General features: G+C 39.3%; 1 non-coding gene across 1 annotated transcript; it reads right to left on the bottom strand.

Annotated features, from left to right (window-relative positions):
- Window positions 1-6,981: 6,981 nt before the first annotated feature.
- Window positions 6,982-7,054, bottom strand: TRNAG-UCC. Its single transcript has one exon. It is a non-coding gene; the product is annotated as a tRNA-Gly (tRNA).
- Window positions 7,055-9,388: the final 2,334 nt, after the last annotated feature.

Here is a 9,388-nt window from a genome sequence, read left to right as displayed (position 1 = left end):
ACATTATACAAATGGACAATGATCAGGTCATATATGACAATGGAACTCTGACCTACAACCTCTGTGGCCAGTCCAGAAAGCCAAACCAGAACTTTTGTGGCAATTGGCTCAAATGGGTTAGGACTTGGTCAAAGATTACCAGCTTTCTTAACTTCTGTCCCCGCTTCCAACTCAGACCAACCAGAGAAAGCCAAATACGATCCTCAAACCAATCACATAGGATGTCTGCATTCTAGCTAACCCATCTCTAGCTTCCCCATGCTCACAATGTCCAATCAAAGCAATACTGAAGCCTCTCTCTCTCTCTTTTTTCACTGTAAAGCTTTCCAACTCTTATGCAAGCTTTTTAATATCTGCCAAGTACAGGTGATGGTGGCTGATTGCCTTGCTATTGAAAGCTCTGAATAAATAGCCTCTGTTCTCATTTGCATGGTCTTTATTTCCACACTCCTCTTTTCAAAGTTGCTTGTGTCATCTACCTTGCCAAATCCAGCAGCCAATTTGCAGTCCTCATATTTTTGACCTATCAGTATGTGATACAGTTGAAAATGTCACTCCCCTACAATTTAAAACACCTTTATTTGGCTCAAGGATATCACACTCTCTTGGTTTTCTTGCTACCCATTGGCTATTCCTTCTCAGTCTCCTTTGCTTGTCCATCCCAGTTTTATTAGACTTCTAAGCATTGGACTGTTCCAGGGCTTAGTTCTCAGACCTATGTGTTTGCCCCTCTGTCTCCACTCTCTACTTTTCTCTACATTGTTCTATGTCCCCCAAGGCTATCTATTAGGACAGCAAAACCCAACTCCCTTGCAGTCTTCTTTCTAGCTGGGTTCAGTCATTAGGAGACACAGTTGGCTATCCAGAGAATGGGAAAAATATTTATTCCTCTAGCTGCTTCTGGCAGGTACTTGTGGGTTGGTTGTGGCCCTAGGCAAAAGGTCACAGCTCCTGTCAGGGGGCACTTTACACATGGCTCTTTGGATTCTGTTAACTACTTCTTTTCAGGCCTAGGTTGGATAACTGCCACCAGTCTACCCAAAATGAGACTACAAAATTAGCATAATAAATAAGGATAGCCCAGCAGTTATCTATGGATCAGATCACTTAGCGCTTCCCTATTTTTTCTCAGCATGTAAATAATATTTAAGGACTGTTGAGCAGGGAGGAGTATAAGAAAGCATGAATATCATTTTAAATTCTGGCATTTTAATATACAATTCAAAGCTTATTCATAGAGGAAAAAAATACATTTAAAAAGGAAAAGACCTAATCACAGGGGCATTATCTCAGCTTCACACTCACACAGACCTTTGCAGAACAGTGATGCAGACAGAATCAAATGATGATCCCCAAAGACAATATCTCCTTCTGCTACACTGTTGTCTGAAGCTTCTTTAAACACGGTGGCTTATTATTGTTTCGCTATTTCTTTCTTCATTTGCTTTGGATCTGCCCTCTCATGAATAATTTATATTTTTCAAGTACTAGAAAGGAACATGGTGAGGACACTACCTGAGAAACTAATCAAAATTGCAATACCATCATGCATATAAGGATTTTCAGCAAATAATGAAAATCTGATTTTATGGCTTGTATTGAATAGCGTTTTGAAAGTCTCTAGTGTAATGTTTTATTTTATGCATTCCTTTGGGTTCTAGGGTTTTCTTTAAGCACTCTATAGAGATTCTTCTATAAAAAGGAAATTGAAGCCCTTTTCATCGTTGATAATGGAGGACTGAACATTTATTACTTACAGGGCTTTTATTGTATTGGGTTTGGAAAAAGTGCCTTTGGTTTTTAAGTAAAAATAAAATACACATTTTTCATTTTCACCATGAACTTTATTGAACAACGTATTCACCCTTTTGTTCTACTACATTCTGCCATTTTTCAGGCAACTTAATAATTCCATCTTCCCAAAACTTTTAATCTTTTTGAGCAAAGAACTGTTCCAGGTGCCTTTTACAGTCTTCCAAGGAATTGAATTTTTTTCCATTAAGAGAATTTTGCAAAGACTGAAATAAATGGAAATATGAAGGTGCAATATCTGGTGAATGCAGTGGATGAATCAGAACTTCCCAGCCAAGGGCTTCCCTGGTGTCACAGTGGTTAAGAATCTGCCTGCCAATGCAGGGGACACGAGTTTGAGCCCTGGTCTGGGAAGATCCTACATGCCAGGGAGCAACTAAGCCCGAGTGCCACAACTACTGAGCGTGTGCTCTAGAGCCATGAGCCACAACTGCTGAAGTCTGCACACCTAGAGTCTGTGCTTCACCACCAGAGAAGCCACCACAATGAGAAGCTCACATACCACAACAAAGATTAGCCCCCCTCTTGCCACAACTACAGAAATCCCGCACATAGCAATGAAGACCCAATGCAGCCAAAAATAAATAAATTAATTAAAAAAAAAAAAAGAACTTCCCAGCCAAGCTGTAACAGTTTTTGCCTGGTCATCAAAGAAACATACAGTTTTGCATTATCCTGATGGAAGATTATGAGTTTTCTGTTGACTAATTCCGGACGCTTTTTGTCAAGTGCCACTTTCAGTTGGTCTGATTGGGAGCAGTACCTGTTTGAATTAATCATTTGGTTTTCTGGAAGGAGCTCATAATAGAGGACTCCCTTCCAATCCCAACATATGCACAACATTACCTTCTTTGGATGAAGACCAGCCTTTGGTGTGGTTTGTGGTGGTTCATTTCGCTTGCCCCTCATTCTCTTCCATTCCACATTATTTTACAGTATCCTCTTTTCAATGCCCGTCACAATTTGCTTTATTTGTTTGTTTGTTTATTTATTTATGGCTGTGTTGGGTCTTCATTGCTCTGTGCAGGCTTTCTCTAGTTGCGGTGAGCGGGGGTTATTCTTCGTTGTGGTGCACGGGCTTCTCATTGCAGCGGCTTCTCTTGTTGTGGAGCATGTGCTCTAGGCACGCAGGCTTCAGTAGTCATGGCATGTGGGCTCAGTAGTTGTGGCTCATGGACTCTAGAGCGCAGGTTCAGTAGTTGTGACACATGGGCTTAGTTGCTCCGTGGCATGTGGGATCTTCCTGGACCAGGGCTCAAACCCATGTCCCCTGCATTGGTAGGCAGATTCTTAACCACTGAGCCTCCAGGAAAGCCCCACAATTTGTTTTAAAAATGGAACGTTTTCATTACGTTTCAGTAGAGATTGCATGCGGAAACACAGTCAAGAAGGTTTTTTTCGCTTAACTTATGTGGAACCCAAACATCAAAGCAATTAGAATAACCAAGCTGGTGCAAATGATTTTCAACACTTGATTTGGATATCTTGAGTATGTCGGCTATCTCCCAAGTGGTATAACAATGTGGTAGAACACATTGATTGTTCTCAATGTCTCGATTTGATCACTGTCAACTTCAACTGGTCTACCCAACCGTGGAGCATTGTCCAGTGAGAAATCTCCAGCACAAAACTTTGAAAACCACTTTTGACACATTTGATCAGTCACAGCACCTTCTCCATACAGTGCACAAATCTTTTTGTGCATTTCAGTTGCTTTTTTACCTTTCTTTAAATAATAAAGCATAATATGCTGAAAATGTTGCTTTTTTTCTTCCATCTTCAATATTGAAATGGCTGCACAAAAATTTACCAATTTTGATAAGTCTTTTTTTAAATGCACGTTGATATGAGAGCTGTCACATACAATCTAACAAAATTGTTTTGAATGAAGTTAAAGACAACTAAGTGCTACTAGAGCCATCTTAAGGAAAAAATGAGCGAACATTTTGGCTAGCCCAATATGATAATGTTTGGGAAATGTGTTTTGTACCAGTAGTTTATCTAAGTGGTAAAAATGTGTTAGGGTGTGTAAAGAATGAACCTTACCCCAAAAGTGGTCTGACTTTTGCCCTCAGCCACTTGGAGGTGAGCTCTAGGCTCCTGAGGTGTCCTGAAGGATAGGAGGGTCTTTGTTTGTCTGTGGCCTATGGCTACCAGATAATTTATCACTGTGATTTATGATAGAGGTTTTGGGCCACACAGTCTCAGTTTGGACATCCAGAGGAACTGATGACTAAAGATATTAGCCCAACCTCCAGAGGGACTGGAGAATAAAGATCAGTTTCTTGGGCAGTATACAATTGAGCTCCGATGAAAACTGGACATCAAAGACTTGGGTGAGCTTCCCTTTGTGTATATGCTGTGTGTATTGTCACATATCAGTGACTAGGAGGTGGTAATGCCATCCATAACTTGATTGGGAAAGGACACCTGGGAACTTCTCATTTGGACCCCTCCTGGACTCTGCCCTGTGTGTCTATTCATTTGGCTAATTTTAACCTGTAGCCTTTCCCTGTAATAATTTACAAGTATAACAATTTTTCTTGAATTCTGTGTATTTTTCCATCTTATTATTGAACCTGAAAGTGGTTTGGGGAACCCCCGAACTTGCAGAAAGTGAGAGTGGTCTTGTGGAGGACTTTGTCCCCTTTAACTTCATACTTGGCTAAACTTATTGCAGATAGTAACCAGAGACTGGAGTTTTATCTCCATTAGACCGTTCCAGTATCATTATGGTACCTAAAAGGATAAATATATGACAAATAGAGCTCTTCTAGTTAACCTCTTCCCCCACAACCTTGGAACTTAGTTGGACAATTTAGAAACCTAAAAAACAAAATGATTTTATTCCTTTATATTCTCATATTTCTCCTATTTTCCCAGGCCATCACATTTACTTGATTGTGCGTGGTTGAAAACATTAGCTTATATTAAAAGAAACAAAGATTTTTAATGGGGTAAAGTGTAAAATTATCATAAATTAAAAAAAAAAAACTCTAAGACTTCAAAGAATGTGTACTGTGGCAGACTGCCTTAGAGTGTATATTTTGTTTTGTTTTGTTTGGTTTGTTTCCTTTAAGTGTCTTTAGAGGCATTTTGATTGAAAAGTTGAAGAAGCATTAGGGTAAGGCTTAGATTAGAGTCAGCTCCTTAACGGTCTCTGTGATCCCTTTCCTATGCCCCCATTCTGGTCCTACTTAGCTCTACCCCATAATAGAGAACAGCAGCAAACATGTCTTCATTGAGCATCAGTGGCAGAACTTCCCCTTTATGTTTACCATCAGTGACAGAGATATCTTCAGAGGGAGCCTGACCGGGAAAGAAGAAAAATGTTGAGGGCCACAAGCAAACCAAGAGGACAAGTCACACATAAGACACTCTACAGTGCCTCAGCTTTATATGGCTAATGGGCTACAGTGCCCATGGAGACTGCGGAAGGACAGGAAAATAAGGGGGTCAGAGAAGTATTTATATTTTTTTGACATTGCTGTTGTTGTATTGTATAAATTCTGTTATTTTTACCTCTGACATGGTGTGGCTTTAGGAACAGAGGTTATATTAAAATAACCCCTGTTCAACATGAAGAATGCATAGAAATATTGCCTGTGAGAAACGTTATCACTTCATATTTTCATGAAAATATCTATTTACCAAATAAGTAAAAGGTTGAAGCTAGAAAAAAATCTAGGATGAAAAGTTGAACTTTGCATTAAGACTATGAAAATACGTTTTTTACCCTGAAATGGTTTTCACAGCTCTTGTCATTGACTTTAATCTCTTTCCCCGTGAGTTGGAAAGATTAAAACTGTTGGCATACAACTGAACAGTATCTATATTTGTGCCTTAACCAATTTCTTACATTTGTTTGCTTGACAGTTACCATTTACTGTGACTGAATATCAATTCCTTAATAGAAATGCACTTACCTTTTTTGACAGATGTCAACTTCATGTACTTTAATGATTTTAACCAAACTCTCAAACAAGTTTTTCACTTATTTAAAATTGACTGCAATGTGAAGCCAAGTTACGTGTGAACTTTAATGTTGTGTGGTATATATTTGGAGATATTTTAGTGATTTGAACAAAAACTGTACCTATTAAAGTGAAGTGGCTATGACATGACTATTGAACTGTCAAACTGAGCTCTATTTTAGTGCCTGTTAAAAGCTTCTTTTCCTTTCATTCCTTGACTTTAAATTATTTTTCCTCCCAGAGAAATTTCATGTGATAGAATTTTAAGGCTTTCTTTTTTTTCTTTTTTTGCGGTATGCGGGCCTCTCACTGTTGTGGCCTCTCCCGCTGTGGAGCACAGCCTCCGGACGCGCAGGCTCAGTGGCCATGGCCCACGGACCCAGCTGCTCCGCGGCATGTGGGATCCTCCCAGACCGGGGCACGAACCGGTGTCCCCTGCATTGGCAGGCAGACCCTCAACCACTGCGCCACCAGGGAAGCCCAGGCTTTCTTTTTAAGATTGATATATAGTGATATACAACTGGTCGTGAAGCTTCTGTGTAACTACAGTAGTGTAGAATCCATCTTTTCCCTTTTAAACGATTTATTATGTATGATTTTCTCCTTATCATTGGAATCTTTGCTAATATTTGAGAAAAAAGATAACAGCCTCGGTTAATTTGACAGAATGGAGATTTTTTTTTATAACTATTGGAGAAAAAAAGAGGGAGCCTGGGAAAGTTCTATTGAACACTATCATAGTGAGTATTCCTGTGCCATAAACAAAGAGATTTGGACTAATGACTAGCCATTAGAGCAATAGTGAATTAGATTGGTTTTCTATTGCTGTCATTACAAGTTATCACAAATTTGGTGGCTCATGTTGCACTCATTTATTATCTTACAGTTCTGTAGGTCAGAAGTCTGACATGGATCTTACAGGGTAAAATCAAGGTATTGGGAGGGCTGTTTTCCTTTCTGGAGGTTTTACAGTGGAATTGGTTTCCTTGCTCATTCAGGTTGTTGATAGAATTTAATTCCTTGTAGTTTTAGAACTGAGGTCTTACTTTCCTAGAGGCTGTCAGCCAAGGGCCATTCCCAGCTTCTACAGACCATTAGCATTCCTTGGCTAAATGGCTTCTGTCCTCCATCTTTAGTTTTTGTTTTTGTTTTTTTTTCCTTTTTTGGCTGTGCCGCATGGCTTGTGGGATCTTATTTCCCCAAACGGGGATCGAACCCGTGCCCCCTGCAGTGGAAGTGCAGAGTCCTAACCACTGGACCACCAGGGAATTCCCCTACCCTCCATCTTTTTTTTTTTTTAAAACATTTTTATTGGGGTATAATTGCTTTACAATGGTGTGTTAGTTTCTACTTTATAACACAGTGAATCAGTTATACATATACATATGTTCCCATATGTCTTCCCTCTTGCATCTCCCTCCCTCCCACTCTCCCTATCCCATCCCTCCAGGCTGTCACAAAACACAAAGCCGATATCCCTGTGCCATGCGACTGCTTCCCACTAGCTATCTACCTTACGTTTGTTAGTGTGTATATGTCTATGACTCTCTCTCGCCCTGTCAAAGCTCACCCTTCCCCCTCCCCATATCCTCAAGTCCGTTCTCCAGTAGGTCTGCGTCTTTATTCCTGTCTTACCCCTAGGTTCTTCATGACATTTTTTTCCCCTTAACTTCCATATATATGTGTTAGCATACGGTATTTGTCTTTTTCTTTCTGACTTACTTCACTCTGTATGACAGACTCTAGGTCTATCCATCTCATTACAAAGAGCTCAATTTCATTTCTTTTTAAGGCTGAGTAATATTCCATTGTATATATGTGCCACATCTTCTTTATCCATTCATCCGATGATGGGCACTTAGGTTGTTTCCATCTCCGGGCTATTGTAAATAGAGCTGCAATGAACATTTTGGTACATGACTCTTTTTGAATTTTGGTTTTCTCAGGGTATATGCCCAGTAGTGGGATTGCTGGGTCATATGGTAATTCTATTTGTAGTTTTTTAAGGAACCTCCATACTGTTCTCCATAGTGGCTGAACCAATTCACATTCCCACCAGCAGTGCAAGAGTGTCCCCTTTTCTCCACACCCTCTCCAGCATTTATTGTTTCTAGATTTTTTGATGATGGCCATTCTGACTGGTGTGAGATGATATCTCATTGTAGTTTTGATTTGCATTTCTCTAATGATTAATGATGTTGAGCATTCTTTCCTGTGTTTGTTGTCATTCTGTATATCTTCTTTGGAGAAATGTCTATTTAGGTCTTCTGCCCATTTTTGGATGAGGTTTTTTGTTTTTTTGTTATTGAGCTGCATGAGCTGCTTGTAAATTTTGGAGATTAATCCTTTGTCAGTTGCTTCATCTGCAAATGTTTTCTCCCATTCTGAGGGTTGTCTTTTGGTCTTGATTATGGTTTCCTTTGCTGTGCAAAAGGTTTAAAGTTTCATTAGGTCCCATTTGTTTATTTTTGTTTTTATTTCCATTACTCTAGGAGGTGGGTCAGAAAGGATCTTGCTGTGGTTTATGTCATAGAGTGTTCTTCCTATGTTTTCCTTTAAGAGTTTGATAGTTTCTGGCCTTACATTTAGGTCTTTAATCCATTTAGAGCTTATTTTTGTGTATGGTGTTAGGGAGTGATCTAATCTCATGCTTTTACATGTACCTGTCCAGTTTTCCCAGCACCGTTTATTGAAGAGGCTGTCCTTTCTCCACTGTACATTCCTGCCTCCTTTATCAAAGATAAGGTGTCCATATGTGCGTGGGTTTATCTCTGGGCTTTCTATCCTGTTCCATTGATCTATCTTTCTGTTTTTGTGCCAGTACCATACTGTCTTGATTACTGTAGCTTTGTAGTATAGTCTGAAGTCAGGGAGCCTGATTCCTCCAGCTCCTTTTCTCGTTCTCAAGATTGCTTTGGCTATTCAGGGTCTTTTGTGTTTCCATACAAATTGCAAAATTTTTTGTTCTAGTTCTGTGAAAAATGCCAGTGGTAGTTCGATAGGGATTGCATTGAATCTGTAAATTGCTTTGGGTAGTAGAGTCATTTTCACAATGTTGATTCTTCCCATCCAAGAACATGGTATAACTCTCCATCAATTTGTATCATCTTTAATTTCTTTCATCAGTGTCTTATAATTTTCTGCATACAGGTCTTTCGTCTCCTTAGGTAGGTTTATTGCTATATATTTTATTCTTTTTGTTGCAATGGTAAATGGGAGTGTTTTCTCAATTTCACTTTCAGATTTTTCATCATTAGTATATAGGAATGCCAGAGATTTCTGTGCATTAATTTTGTATCCTGCTACTTTACCAAATTCGTTGATTAGCTCTAGTAGTTTTCTGGTAGCATCTTTAGGATTCTCTATGTATAGTATCATGTCATCTGCAAACAGTGACAGCTTTACTTCTTCTTTTCCGATTTGGATTCCTTTTATTTCCTTTTCTTCTCTGATTGCTGTGGCTAAAACTTCCAAAACTATGTTGAATAAGAGTGGTGAGAGTGGGCAACCTTGTCTTGTTCCTGATCTTAGTGGAAATGCTTTCAGTTTTTCACCACTGAGGATGATGTTTGCTGTGGGCTTGTCATATATGGCCTTTATTA

Source organism: Phocoena sinus, chromosome X (genome assembly GCF_008692025.1).
Source record: "Phocoena sinus isolate mPhoSin1 chromosome X, mPhoSin1.pri, whole genome shotgun sequence".
Taxonomy (NCBI): Eukaryota; Metazoa; Chordata; class Mammalia; order Artiodactyla; family Phocoenidae; genus Phocoena; species Phocoena sinus.
The sequence above is the reverse complement of the archived record's forward strand: the minus strand, read 5'-3'. Positions and strand labels throughout refer to the sequence as shown.